The sequence below is a fragment of the Nyctereutes procyonoides genome, unplaced genomic scaffold (genome assembly GCF_905146905.1).
Source record: "Nyctereutes procyonoides isolate TBG_1078 unplaced genomic scaffold, NYPRO_anot_genome, whole genome shotgun sequence".
In the NCBI taxonomy this organism is placed as follows: Eukaryota; Metazoa; Chordata; class Mammalia; order Carnivora; family Canidae; genus Nyctereutes; species Nyctereutes procyonoides.
In genome coordinates, this window is record NW_026575159.1 from 4533303 (window position 1) to 4546345 (window position 13043).

A 13043-nucleotide genomic window follows, 5' to 3' on the forward strand; every position below is an offset into this window, starting at 1 on the left:
ACTAAAAATTCTCTCCTGGAATTTAGCGATATAAACACAAATCTAGGCCTGAGATGGTTTGTATAGTATTAGAATGTTTTAAATAAATTCCAATATTCACTGGTTTGGGAGATTTTATAAATAATATAAAAGGAACAATAAGTCATTGGCATTTGGTATCTGGTTGAGATTACTTGGGGATGACCAGAAAGGTCACCAGAAAGTATTCATTTAAAAATTGGGTAAGAATGTCTACACATTCAAACTAGATATTTTGAGAAATAAATGAATATATACCAATACCTTTTACTCAAAGCAGGTATGCAAGGTACTTTTCTGGTAAAAGATCTAATTCTCTGACTAATATCTTTATTTCAGTTAATGAAGTCTGTATCTGAATTCTTGATTCATAAATCTGCATTCTTGAACTGGGAACTTATAATAATCTCCAGAATATCCTACAGGCAAGTATAGGTCTACTGATGATTTGCATAGTCTCAGAATGAAACAATAATTCTTCCATCTGGTAACATTACAGATTTCTGATTATTCTTTCGTGAACACAGTTTAATATAACAGTATTTAGGGAAAGAAAGTAGAAGAGTTATTGAAAAGGTGCTTAAAGGGAAAATAACTGGTAAGACCTGATTTTTATCTAATTTTTCCTTTCTTTTGTGTATTACCTCTGGAAAGTAGAAAATATGACAATAAGTGGGCCTTTAGAAAACTGCCATTTCCACAACTAAAGGAAAAACATGATAGCATTTTATGGGATATCCCATGTCTCTCTTGCCCTCAGACACAACCAAGATAAATGAGAAGATGTCTAAATGGCAAGTCTGACAACATCATGGCAGACCTACTGCAATGAGCAGTTGACTGATGAGCAAGAGAATAGAGGTTGAATAAAAATGTGAATTCCTAGATGCTGTATACATTTTTTTTTCTATTCTGAAGTAGGGGGTGCTTTGAGTTTAAGAAGAAAATTCCTTATCCCTTCTGTGTGCATGATAAAGTTTGTTTAAGACAGAAGTCATGTGGCTGCTTCATCCTGCTGATGCCATTCAAAGTGAGAACATTTCTCTATGGGGTGCTTGCTCTTTAGACTTGACTGGTGGGTGTCATGTCTGAATGGTGACAGAGGTAATGTGAGCTTGAACTGCCATCACAGGAGTAGTGCCTCTTCTTCCAGCTCATCTCACTGCTTTGATCTCTGCTTCCAATTTTTGGGTGCTAAAAATGCTGTAACTGACCTTTAAGGACACTCTGCACTCTCCTAGGCACCTGTAAAATTAGTCTCAATTTTTCCAGAGATAAACTCACTCCCTCATATTCTCCAGCTAAGGAAAAGAACACAGTCAAGCTGAGTTTATCATTTTTTGTCCACCTGCTATGTTTTTAGGGCTCCAGTGTTTTGGGCCTTCTCTCCTCTTCCTTTCCTATTCAGTTTCCACCATATCATATCAATGTGATTACCATTTCCAGGTACACAACTTCAGCATATTCTCTGATGTTTGATTTACCTGTGGTCAGAATTAGGTGTAAAAATGGAAGATTGTGTAGTATCTGTTTACTTTTCCTACTCTAATGTTGGCTTTGACTACTCAGCACCAGGTTTGACCTGAAGCTCAGAGCTTGGCTAATCCTGAGAAAAGTGATTCAGTTCTGACAAGTTTGTCTCATCTAGGGTGCTCTTTTCTCTAGCTACCAATGATACCGCAATTTTAATTCAGTCTTCTCAAGGGCCTTTATTATCCAGGGCTTGAAGAGGTGGTTATGAACTTAATGGCCCCTACACAACCTGGTTAAGGTCTTAGCAATTTGGGACTTCTTTTTCATTTATTTTTTAGCAGACTAAGACATTAAATATAAAAAATCTAGCAGAGGGAACAGAGCTGATAACAGGGAAAGAATGAACCTGCCTTTAGAAAGTCAATTTCTCCACATCTGTTGTTATGGGATTCTTTCTTAGCCAGTTTTCCAGTAAAAAATTGTGATACCGTGTAGGTGGGCCAGCCAGACAATTTCATTTCACATTTACATTCAACTTTTAACCTGATATGGTATATGTAAGAACATACTTCTTAGAAACCTTGTCCAGGTTTGGGTTAAGACTCAACTGGAAGCATTCTATTAATACAGGTATAGAATGCCTGCAAGATACTGTACTCAGTTTGACAGCCTTCTGACCATCACTAGAATCCATCTACAGTCCATCTCAAACAGGATTTGAATAACATGATTAGCAGTGGCTCTACTATGGTTCTACTGCGAAACATCATTCATAGAAATCCTGAATTGGAAAATATTGTTTCCTTGTAAGCTATTTCTTCATAGAAAATACCTTATCTTGTATCAAAACAAAATACCTTATCGAACTCACTTATTCTTATAAATGATATTCTTTTATCACTAAGAAAAGCACAATTTATTGAATACTTCATAATCCCTAAAAGAGGGTTTAAATATACTAACCCTCTGTATTTGTCCTAAATTTTGATATTTGACATACGATAACTGGAATGGGGTATCCTGTTCTAAAGTCTAAAGCTCTCCTAACATTCCTACCAAATTTTCTTTTGGGGGAGGCTTTTTCTCTATGGAGTTTATCTTGCAACGGTTTACAAGTACTAACCTGTTTGCTTTATATTGTAACTGAACCCAAATTTGTATGCCCAACGCTCAGCAAAGCCAATCACTGAGACATCAAGTATGCAGCAAGGAAAGGGTTTAATCGAGAGGCATTACAAGGAGACAAGCAGACAGGCTCACATCTGTTTTACCCAATTGAGATTAGAACAAGTTTTTATAATCATGGGGATTGGGATTACATATATATTGATGAAAATGATGGGAAAATATGACTATTCATGAAGAAAGGTGGAGCATGTACATTGAGCAATCATATATGTAACATACATTCCATGTTTTCTTTGAGGTGGAGTCTTAACATTTAAATGAGGCAAAATTCAACCCCTGATGTCAAGAGGTCATCGGTAGCACAAGGAGAGGGGCTATGCACATGATATGAGAGCCAGTATAAACTGGATGTGGTCTTGGGCTCATTATCTTGGGTAATGAGTGCAGGACCTTGCTTGTTCATAGGCTAGAACCATATCAGTGACCTGCATCCATGTCAGCCCAGGCCTCTATGGAGAGAGTTGGTGGATGTGTTAAATTAGTGAGGTCTGAAAGGAAACAATAGCTCATGAGGGAGAAACAGGTCTCTGAAAAATAAACTTTAAATTTCCTGTTATTCTTAACTCTGAGGGGCAGTTTCTGTTTCAGAACATTAGGAAAAGGAATAAGCACATTGACAAACGATTTTCAGTAGTGATTAACATAACCTAAAACAATCTAGTTAACAATGAAAATATTTATTTGCATTTATTGGCATTCTCTAATAATACTTAATTAGGCAACACTGAATTATCCTATCCAGCAGAATTTTAGTTTTCAAAATTTGTTTAAAGTTTTTACTTAAATTCCAGTTAGGTAACATACAGTGTAATATTAGTTTCAAGTGTAAAATATAGTGAATCAACACTTCCATACATCACCCTGTGTTCATCAGGAGTGTACTCCTTAATCCCCATCACCTATTTGACCCATTGACCCCTGCCTCCACCCACCTCCCCTTCGGTAAGCATCAGTTTGTTCTCTACAATTAAGAGTTTCTTGGTTTGTCTCTCTCCTTGTTTTCCCTTTTGCTCATTTGTTTTGTTTCTTAAACTCTATGTATGAGTGAAATCATATGGTATTTGTCTTTTTCTGATTGACTTCTTTGACTTGGCATAATGCTCTCTACTTCCATAAATGTTGTTACACATGGCAAGATTTCATTCTATTTTATGGCTGAATAAAATTCCATTGTATATAAATACCACATTTTTCTTTATCAATTTATCAGTCAGTGGACACGAGCTGTTTCCATAATTTGTAGATAATGCTGCTATTAATATCAGGGTGCAGGTATCTCTTAGAATTAGCATCTTTGTGTTCTTATATAGCAGAATTTTAAAAGAGTTAATATTTGAAAGTGCCCAGTAAAAGCAGTAATTAAGGATAACATTGTTGCTGTTATTTATTGGGTTATTTCTTTTGGATCTTGTTAGATTTATCAGGATGTTCTCTATATAGGTAATGAAGAGCTTATTTTTTAGCTATGCTAATATATTATTAAGATAAATCTTCAAAGTTTTCAAACCAAAGTTATATTCTCCATCCTTTATGGTATTAAAATTCTCTGATTGAACAAATTCAAAACAATTTTTCCAAGTTAGAGGGACTTTTGCAAGGTTTCTAGTGGCTCCCATTCTTGGAGACAGGATAAGAATGTCCATATAGGCCAACATAAAAAGGACCCTCTGAAATTTTCACGATAGAATCTCAACTCTTCCCCTATAGGTCTGACACCTGAAGCATTTGAAATTTACTTTTATATACAAACAGAATTTCAACCATGTGGAAACTCATCAGAGAATTCAAGAACAAAAGACCAGAGATTGAGCAATTTTGTTAGAAGCTTTGCTAGAAAAATCCAATATTTGAAAGCCAGTCAGAGAAGCATGTTAACTATCCAATCCTTAAGAGAATTCTGGCTCCATTCCTTAATTAAACAGACAGCAAGCTGGACTATATTATCTTAGTTTCCTGAAAAAGTATCTTCCCTTTGGACTTAATAATATGTCCTTAAGCTTTTATTATTGGGTATAATATATTATTTATATAATTATATAGGACATATTAATTATATGTATATAATGTTATATATTGTATGTTTATATAATATTAATATAACACATTATAATATGTATAATAATATATAACAGTATGTATAATATAATAATATAATAATTATATTAATATACTGGAAGCATCCATTTGAAGAACATTTCTAGAGACGGATGAGTGGCTCAGAAGTTGAGCATCTGCCATTGGCTCAGGGTGTGATCCCAGAGTCTTCGGATCAAATCTCACATCGGGCTTCCTGCATGGAGCCTGCTTCTCCCTCTGCCTATGTCTCTGCCTCTCTCTTTCTCTGTGTCTCTCATGAATAAATAAATAAAATCTTTAAAAAAAATGAAGAACATTTCTGTAGCTTCAGTAAAACCTTTTTCCACTGTGACACTCACTGCCCTCTATGTAAAGATCTACATGATTATTCCTTTCAGAATTTTGTACCAGAGTGTGTTTTCTTCTATAAATTAATACCTAGACTTTCTTTTTTTATTTTTTGTTTATTATTTTTAGACTTTCTTTTTATCAAGTACTTCATAATACTTTTTACCAAGTACTTCATAATAATGACCAAACATTCTTCATTCCCTTTTTGTTTTGTTTAATAGAAACCTCAAGGTTAAAAAAAAAAAGAAACCTCAAGGTTAACAAAATTATTGTGGGTTATTGACTAATATCAAGGTATCTAGTTTATATTCTCTTTTCTTCTGATTGATTTTGAATTAATCTTTTTTATTGTTAAGTTTTGGTTTAGCATTAACTGCATCAGTCATCTTTGAAATAGATGAACTACAATTATAGTTACCAGATAGCCTAGATTTTCCAGGGACGTTTTTATTTGAAGTGGCATTATTCATTTACCTACAGATGATTAATTAAAATCTAATAATATACTTCCACATTCTTATAATTATAAAGTTTTTCATGAAAATAAATTCGCTGACCATTAAAAATTTGAAAGATCCCGAGTCCCAATTTTGGGCTGATAATCAGCTTCATATTGTAAATAAGCCCAACCTCATTCCAGTACTCAGACCCATTGTTTCCACTGACCATTAGCCATATTAACTTGGATGTGCCCCACATACTCCAAACTTAACATACCTTTCCCACCCAACCTAGTACTTCTTCCTATGCTTTCATACCTTGGTTATTGTCAAATTATCTAAGCAGTTTCTCTCACTGCCTCCACCTCATTCAGATTAGTCATTGACTTTATTTCATTTTTGAAATGCCCGAGTTATTACCCCTTCTCAGTTTCTTCACCTTTCTTTTTTTTTTAAGGTTTTATTTATTTATTCATGACAGACACACAGAGAGAGGCAAAGACAGGCAGAGGGAGAAGCAAGCTCTATGCAGGGAGCCCGACGTGGGACTTGATCCCGGGTCTCGAGGATTACACCCCAGGATGAAGGCGGTGCTAAACCACTGGGCCACCGGGGCTGCCCAGTTTCTTCACTATTCTAGTTCATCATTTCTCCTTGGCCCCTTCCTCTTGCTTTCCTACCTGTCCTCTACTCCATCATCTGAGTTTTCTTTCTAAAACTGAATTCCGATTATGCCATTTTTGACAAAATGTCCATAGTTCCTCTATTATCTGTAGAATACAGTTCAATTACATAACCATGACAGTAGTTGTCATCCACCCCAATTTCCACTATTTACTCCTGGAACACAAGTGTTTGCAGCTTTCCCTCTTCATCTACCTCCACTTCCTTCCTCTGCCCACTTCACAACTCTCTCCAAGGACCACCTTCCTATTATGTTTGGGAGAAATTATAAATGAATCTGTATGTATGAGAGCCTGTTTTTCTGCTACTTCCAGCAGCTACGTGCTGCTGTTAGGTCTGGTTCAAACTTTCATTTGCTTCCCTAAGTTTATGGAATTCTGGAACAACCATCTGCTGGTGCCTCTAGCATGTGGGCTGCAGCAGAGGGGTAATACCAAGGGGCCTGCCCTTCTCTTCTATGTCCCATCTGTAAATCCTCCACAGCGCCATGAATATGGCTGACTTGTATGAAAGGTTTAAAGACGTAGAAAGAGAAGATACAGAATAATTAGGAACAGGGAACAACTTAATATTAAGTATGTAACATCCCTGATCTTCAAAATCCTTCAGCCATCTTTGCAATGGGGAATTTGTCAATGAGTAGACTTTTCTTTCTGAAGCCTCTGATTTGCTTGGGCCCTCTCCCACTGCCCTTTTCTTCCTCTGGCCTTATCTTTTCTCCCTACATGGTTATGCCCAACTTAACAAGTTCCTCGATATTTATTATATAGAGTGGTTTTACTTTCTACCCACTCTCCCATCAGAGTAGGAAGTTTGATCTGTGAGTAAAAAGCTACAAAGTAGGTCCACTTTGTAAAGGGAAAAAATTCTCTTTGTTAAAGCCAGTATGGTTAAGCATAGTGAGAACATAAATTAATAACGTTTCTACTGAATTGTTTCCTTATTGCAAATTGGATAGAAGTCAACAATAATAAAACCAACTTCTCAGAATAATTATAGGCCTCTTGGCAGATCAGAGTATTTTTTAATTGTTAAACAGATTCTCTTTTTCCTCTGACATATATTCTGACATAAAACCTAAATTCATAAAAACCTCATAAGAGGAAGGAAAGCTGATGAAGTATAGTTCAGCACAAATAATGTCATCTAGCTACCAATAAATTATTCATAGTAGCTATTTATATAGTGTAATTCCTATACTTACCTGAGAATATGCTGACAAGTTCTTCTTTCTACTATATTTTCATCAGTTGACTTAACTCAAGTCTGAGGAGAAAGATAAGAGAACAGTTGCCTCTCTCTCTTCTTAGGTGTGTAAATTATGTTTATTGTATTCTAAGTTGTAGAATAAGTTATATTCTAAGTTATATTTACAGAAAGGAAGAAAGGAGAGTCTTTGTGGCTCCTTTAAAGGATGAGAATATGAATGTAATTAGGAAACAAACGGGGTCACCCTGGTTAATTATTTCATGAATCACCACATCATAGGCCTGGCCTGGCAGAGACCTTGAGAGACACCTTCTTACTCTCAGCAAGAAGATATTACCTAGACTGGATGATCGCCAATCCCATTTATATGGCCCTACTACGAAGCTCTCACATTTTGCCTTATTAAGTCATTCCAATGTAATAATCCTGGATATCATAATAGTCTCCCTGATGGATAACTGAATTCTTATGTTGCTTTCTTATCTTCTTATATTAGCCCAGGGAAATCAAGATAATTAGTTCATAATTTGTTATTTTCTTAATTAAAAATAATTTTATTTTGTTTTCTGGTTTCAAAACTTTTCACAATCATAGTACAATTAAGTACATGGGCTCTAATCCTGATTCCACAACTTACTGGTTGTGTGATCTTGGAGAAATTTTAAACCTGTTTGTGCCTCAGTTTCATCATCAATATTTTTGAAGTAACAATGGTACCTACCTTAGAGGGTCCTTTTGAAGATTAAATCAAAGGACTTAATAGTTGTAAATCTCTTGAATGAATATTGGCATATAGTAAGTATTATAAAAAATGCTTGTTAAGAATTAAAAGTGCATTTAGGAAAAAAAGGAAAGAAAAATTCAGAAAACACAATAGAAGAAACAAATTACTAAAAACTTTACTCTAGAGACAGCTATTTACATTTTAATGTTCCTTCTTGTCTTGTGTACGATAAATCACATATATAGCACATAATTGGGATAATGCTGCATTTGAGAAAAGGCTCTGTATCATGAACTTCTTCACTTAATGTTACTTTATGAGCACTGCTCCATATCCTCAAAAAATCTTCCACAATTAGGTTTAGTGGTTTTACAGCAATCCATCATATGAGCTTACCTTATCTCAGCAGTCCCTCTGTTGTTGAGCAATGAGATTTTTCACTATGTAGCTAATGCAGTATGAATATCTTTGTAAATAAACTTTTATCTATCTCCTTGAATATTTCTTTTTTAAAATATTTTATTTATTTGAGAGAGAGAGAGTGCATAGGGAGCAGGGGGAGGAGCAGAAAGAGAGGGAAAAATATTTTCTACTGAGCAGGGAATTGGACAATAGGGCTCCATTTCAGGACCCCAAGATCATGACCTGAGCTAAAGGCAGACCCTTAACTGACTGAGACACCCAGGTGCCCCTCCTTGAATATTTCTAGTCTAAGTTTTCTTGAAGTGGGATACCAGGAAAAAAGGATATTTTGAAAGTTCTAGGTATATACTATGAATCTATATTCCTGAAAGAAATGTATTACTTGATGCCTCTGTGAAGCTATATATGAGATAGTACATTTCGAGGCCACATTAAGCATTGCTTTTTTTTTTTTTTTTTAAAAAAAAAGGAAAACATGTTCCCAATTTGATATAATAAAAATTATATCAGTTTGATTCCTGGTGAAAGTGAATGTTTCTACATATAAACTATTAAAAACTATTAAAACTGGTGAATTTTTACTGAGACATGCCTTAGCCATTCTGCTCTGCAAGCAGAAGTCATTGTTCTCTTACATTTTCCCTTGTGTCATGGTTTCTAACTTTAATCCACTTCGTGGCTTTCCTCTAAAGAGTTTTTCCTTTTTTGGGTTCTTCTCTTATCCTGGAAACCAGGATAAGAGGCTACTTTAGTATTGGGGCCAGACTGCTGGTTTTTGGAATAATGAGAGAATTCATCATGTTCCTATTTATGCAAGTCATGAGCAATCAAGTGGTTGGTACGAGTTAGTATTGATCTGGGTACTATGGAGGTAAGAGAGGGTCCTTGTCCTCCCAGAGTTTAAAGTCTAATTGGAAAGAAAGGTCTAATGCATGAAACAATTAGTGATCAATACAAGGCAGCCTACACTGAGTGGATATTAGAATACAGATACTAAGTGCTTCGGTCATTTAAAGAAAGGGAGAAATCAATGATGATGTGAATAGTCATCAATGAGTTTGGCCTTGGTAGAGGGAAGGACAGGCAGTTCAGGTGAAAAGAACTATAGAAGTGATAGCCTATTGTAGATAGGAAGAGCATGGATTTTTGTGTCAGACCTGGGTGGGAAGTCTTAGCTCCACCATTTACTAGCTTTGAACTTCAGAGTAGGTATTAACCAGTCACACTCCAGGTTTGAATCCCAACTCTGTCACTTACGAGCTGTGTCAAAGCTGATATTTTGGGCAAGCTAATAACTTCAATGGTAAATCGAATTTGGTTCATAACATTATGGTAATCAGAATACCTACTTCATAGGGTTGTTGTGGGAATTAAGTGAGCACATGTGAAAACTGGGTCCTGGCACATTATAAACACTCAATAGTGTTAGTTTTCATCACAAATTGCTTTAGACGTCAATTTAGTAAATTTAGTAAATCACTTGTTAATATAATGTACTAATGATTCTCCACCATAATAACTGGGGGTGTTTTGAATGAGAATTAGACAGATTTGTCATTGCAAAGGAGAGAAAGACTGGAACTGGAGGTTTTCCTCCAAATTATGATGCACGTTTTATATTTTGAAGTGAAGTGCTTGGCTCTTCCCTCAAGGTCAGTTTATTGTTTATTATAGCCTACATGCACAGACCTGTATCTCCCTCCATTTGGGCTTGAAAGCCTTTTTCTCTGTAAGGCCCAAAGTTACCTCTGATTGAGGAAGGGAGTAAATAAAGGTATGCAACTTTCTTAACTACTTCAGCAGTAGGGGGCAGTGCTGACTATGCCATTTTAGTATCAAGGCAGAATGAGTTCATTTTTAGCAATTGTTCTTAATGTCATCTGTATTTCAGAGTAGTTAATTTTGCTAATTTGGCAAAACACGGATAAAGTTAAATAAAATTCAAAGATAAATTCAACATAAGCAGACAAATTCTCTGGTCTGGATAAATGGCAGTAAAGAACAGCCTTTTTGCCAGATTGCTCCCTGAATAGAATCTTTTAGGTTTTAACACTAAGAGTGTTCCAAAAGTTTTTTTCAACCAAATAAAAGGATTTTGTGGGATATTTCTATGGCAAAACTCTTCTATTCACAAGACCGAGTTTTCTTTTTTCTTTTTTTTTTAAAGATTTTATTTATTAATGAGAGACATACAGAGAGAGACAGAGGCAGAGACACAGGCAGAGGGAGAAGCAGGCTCCATGCAGGGAGCCGGACGTGGGACTCGATCCAGGGTCTCTAGGATCATGCCCTGGGCCGAAGGCGGCGCTAAACGGCTGAGCCACCGGGGATGCCCAAGACCGAGTTTTCTGCCACATAACATTGGAACTAATGATTGCAGCTATGGCTATTCAAGGTCTGGAGGATTATGGTATAAGATATTAGCACATCATACTTTACAATTAATCAAGACAGTTTTCAGAATGATTTTCTGTCTCATGAAGAGAAATATAATTTCTTTCTCGGACTATCTATGTTGGCAGAAATAAGAGACCTCTAAATACATAGTTTCCACGTAGATGATAATGAAGGAGGGGAGAAGAGGAAGAGGAGGAGAGAAGAAAAAGGAGGAGGAGGTGGAAATGAGAGAGAAGATGAAGGGGAAGATTATTTTTGATCATGATGATGCCCCAATTCAGCTATTTGTCAACCAGTACTTAATCAACATGAACATAGCTCCCAAATACTTCCAAAAAGCCAGGTTCTGCTGTGACAAACCAGCTCACTTAAGATAATGATGGATCTAATGATGGAATCACCAGACAGGATTCCCTCTTGGCCTTCATCTCATTTATCATATTTAAGTTTCATCAGAGTCCTGCAAAACAGTGTTATGCCTGTTTTATAAATGAAGAAATTATGTCTCAGATGACTTGACAAAAGTAGAGGAGCAGGCATTCAACTTCAAGCTAGTTGTTTTCCTGTTATGAAGCCCTTATTATAGCATGTGCAGTGAAGATTAAGCAAGACACTTCATAGAATGCCTGACACAGTCGGCACTCAAATATAATTTTTTTCCATCTTTGAGTTCCTTACTGGAGATTACATAAATCCCATGAGAGCTATTGTGCACATAGGAAGAATAACTACATTTTCTTTTTGGCTCAAAGGAAACTGACAGCATAGCTTATCTGAACTATGTAGCTCAGTGGGGGCAATAAGTAGGATGGCTACAAATTTTGATAGGTTTAAGTTGGTTTTATATTTTGAGAAATAGCTATATTATCTAAAAGCAAAATACTGGTATGATTGCCTTATAGAGTTTCTTATTTTTCAAATTCCATGACCATTACTTTTCTTTATAAAATGATGAATACCAAATGAAATAGCTAGGATAAATAGTTTTTTTTTTGCAAGAAGGGTAATATTCCCTCTAATCTGGAATAAATAATGACTTCTTAGTGAAGGTGTCCTAGGTTTCTATCTTTTCTCTACCGCCTATTAGTTGTGGCTAGTCATCTAAAATTCTTGAGCTTCAGTTTTTTAATTTTTAAAATGCAGGTAGTAATACTTGTCTTGGAGGAACGTTGTGAGAATTTGGTAAGTAAGGTATAAATTCCATAACATATAGTAAGGACTCAAAAAAGTGCTTCCTCCTGCTCATGAACTGAAAGCATTGGGATTGGTATTTTAATAATCTTAATAATAAGATTATTTTTTGTTGTAATAATACTACAAAATCATATAGGTAATCTTAAGGTAAATTGTGATTATTTCCCTCTTTATTATTATTTTTCATTTCATTTCTCTCTTTAAAAAGCACTACTCATTTGTGTGTTTCTGGGAGTTTTTAGAATAATTTTTTTTTGCCTTTAGTATAAAAGTATTAAATATAATGGCTCAAGTGGTCATCAGAGAATGTAGGAATTTGTGCTTTAACAACACAAAGACTTTAGAAATTGTGATGGTTATCAGTGTCATCTAACGAACAGCCCTAACTCTCCCCATTTCCACTTACATGATGGAACTGCATTTCCCAGTTTGAATGGGACTGTGGAACTAGACTTGGCTAGCAAGTTGCCAGGAGTTACAATGCCTGGTCCAGACCTTTCAGACTCCCTTTCTCCTTCCAGCTTGACAACCAGCAACAATTGAAAAGGTAGCTACATCAGACTTGGTCTCTAAGAACCTCCTCCCCTACTGACCTATAAAAGTCATATAGTAAGATACTAGGGAATTGTAGCAGCATTATGTAACTCATTCTAAATGATCAGAAGTGGTTAACCAATGAAAAATCTTCCAGCAAAAAATATATATATGTTAAATAAAATATATATATTACACATACATACATACATATATATGGCAATATATGGAGCCTCACTTCAAATTGTCCCTTTAGAATTGTCAACCTTGACAGCACTTATACATAATAAGAATAAAATTTCACTTAGTAATAGCAATTCCTATGCATCCCT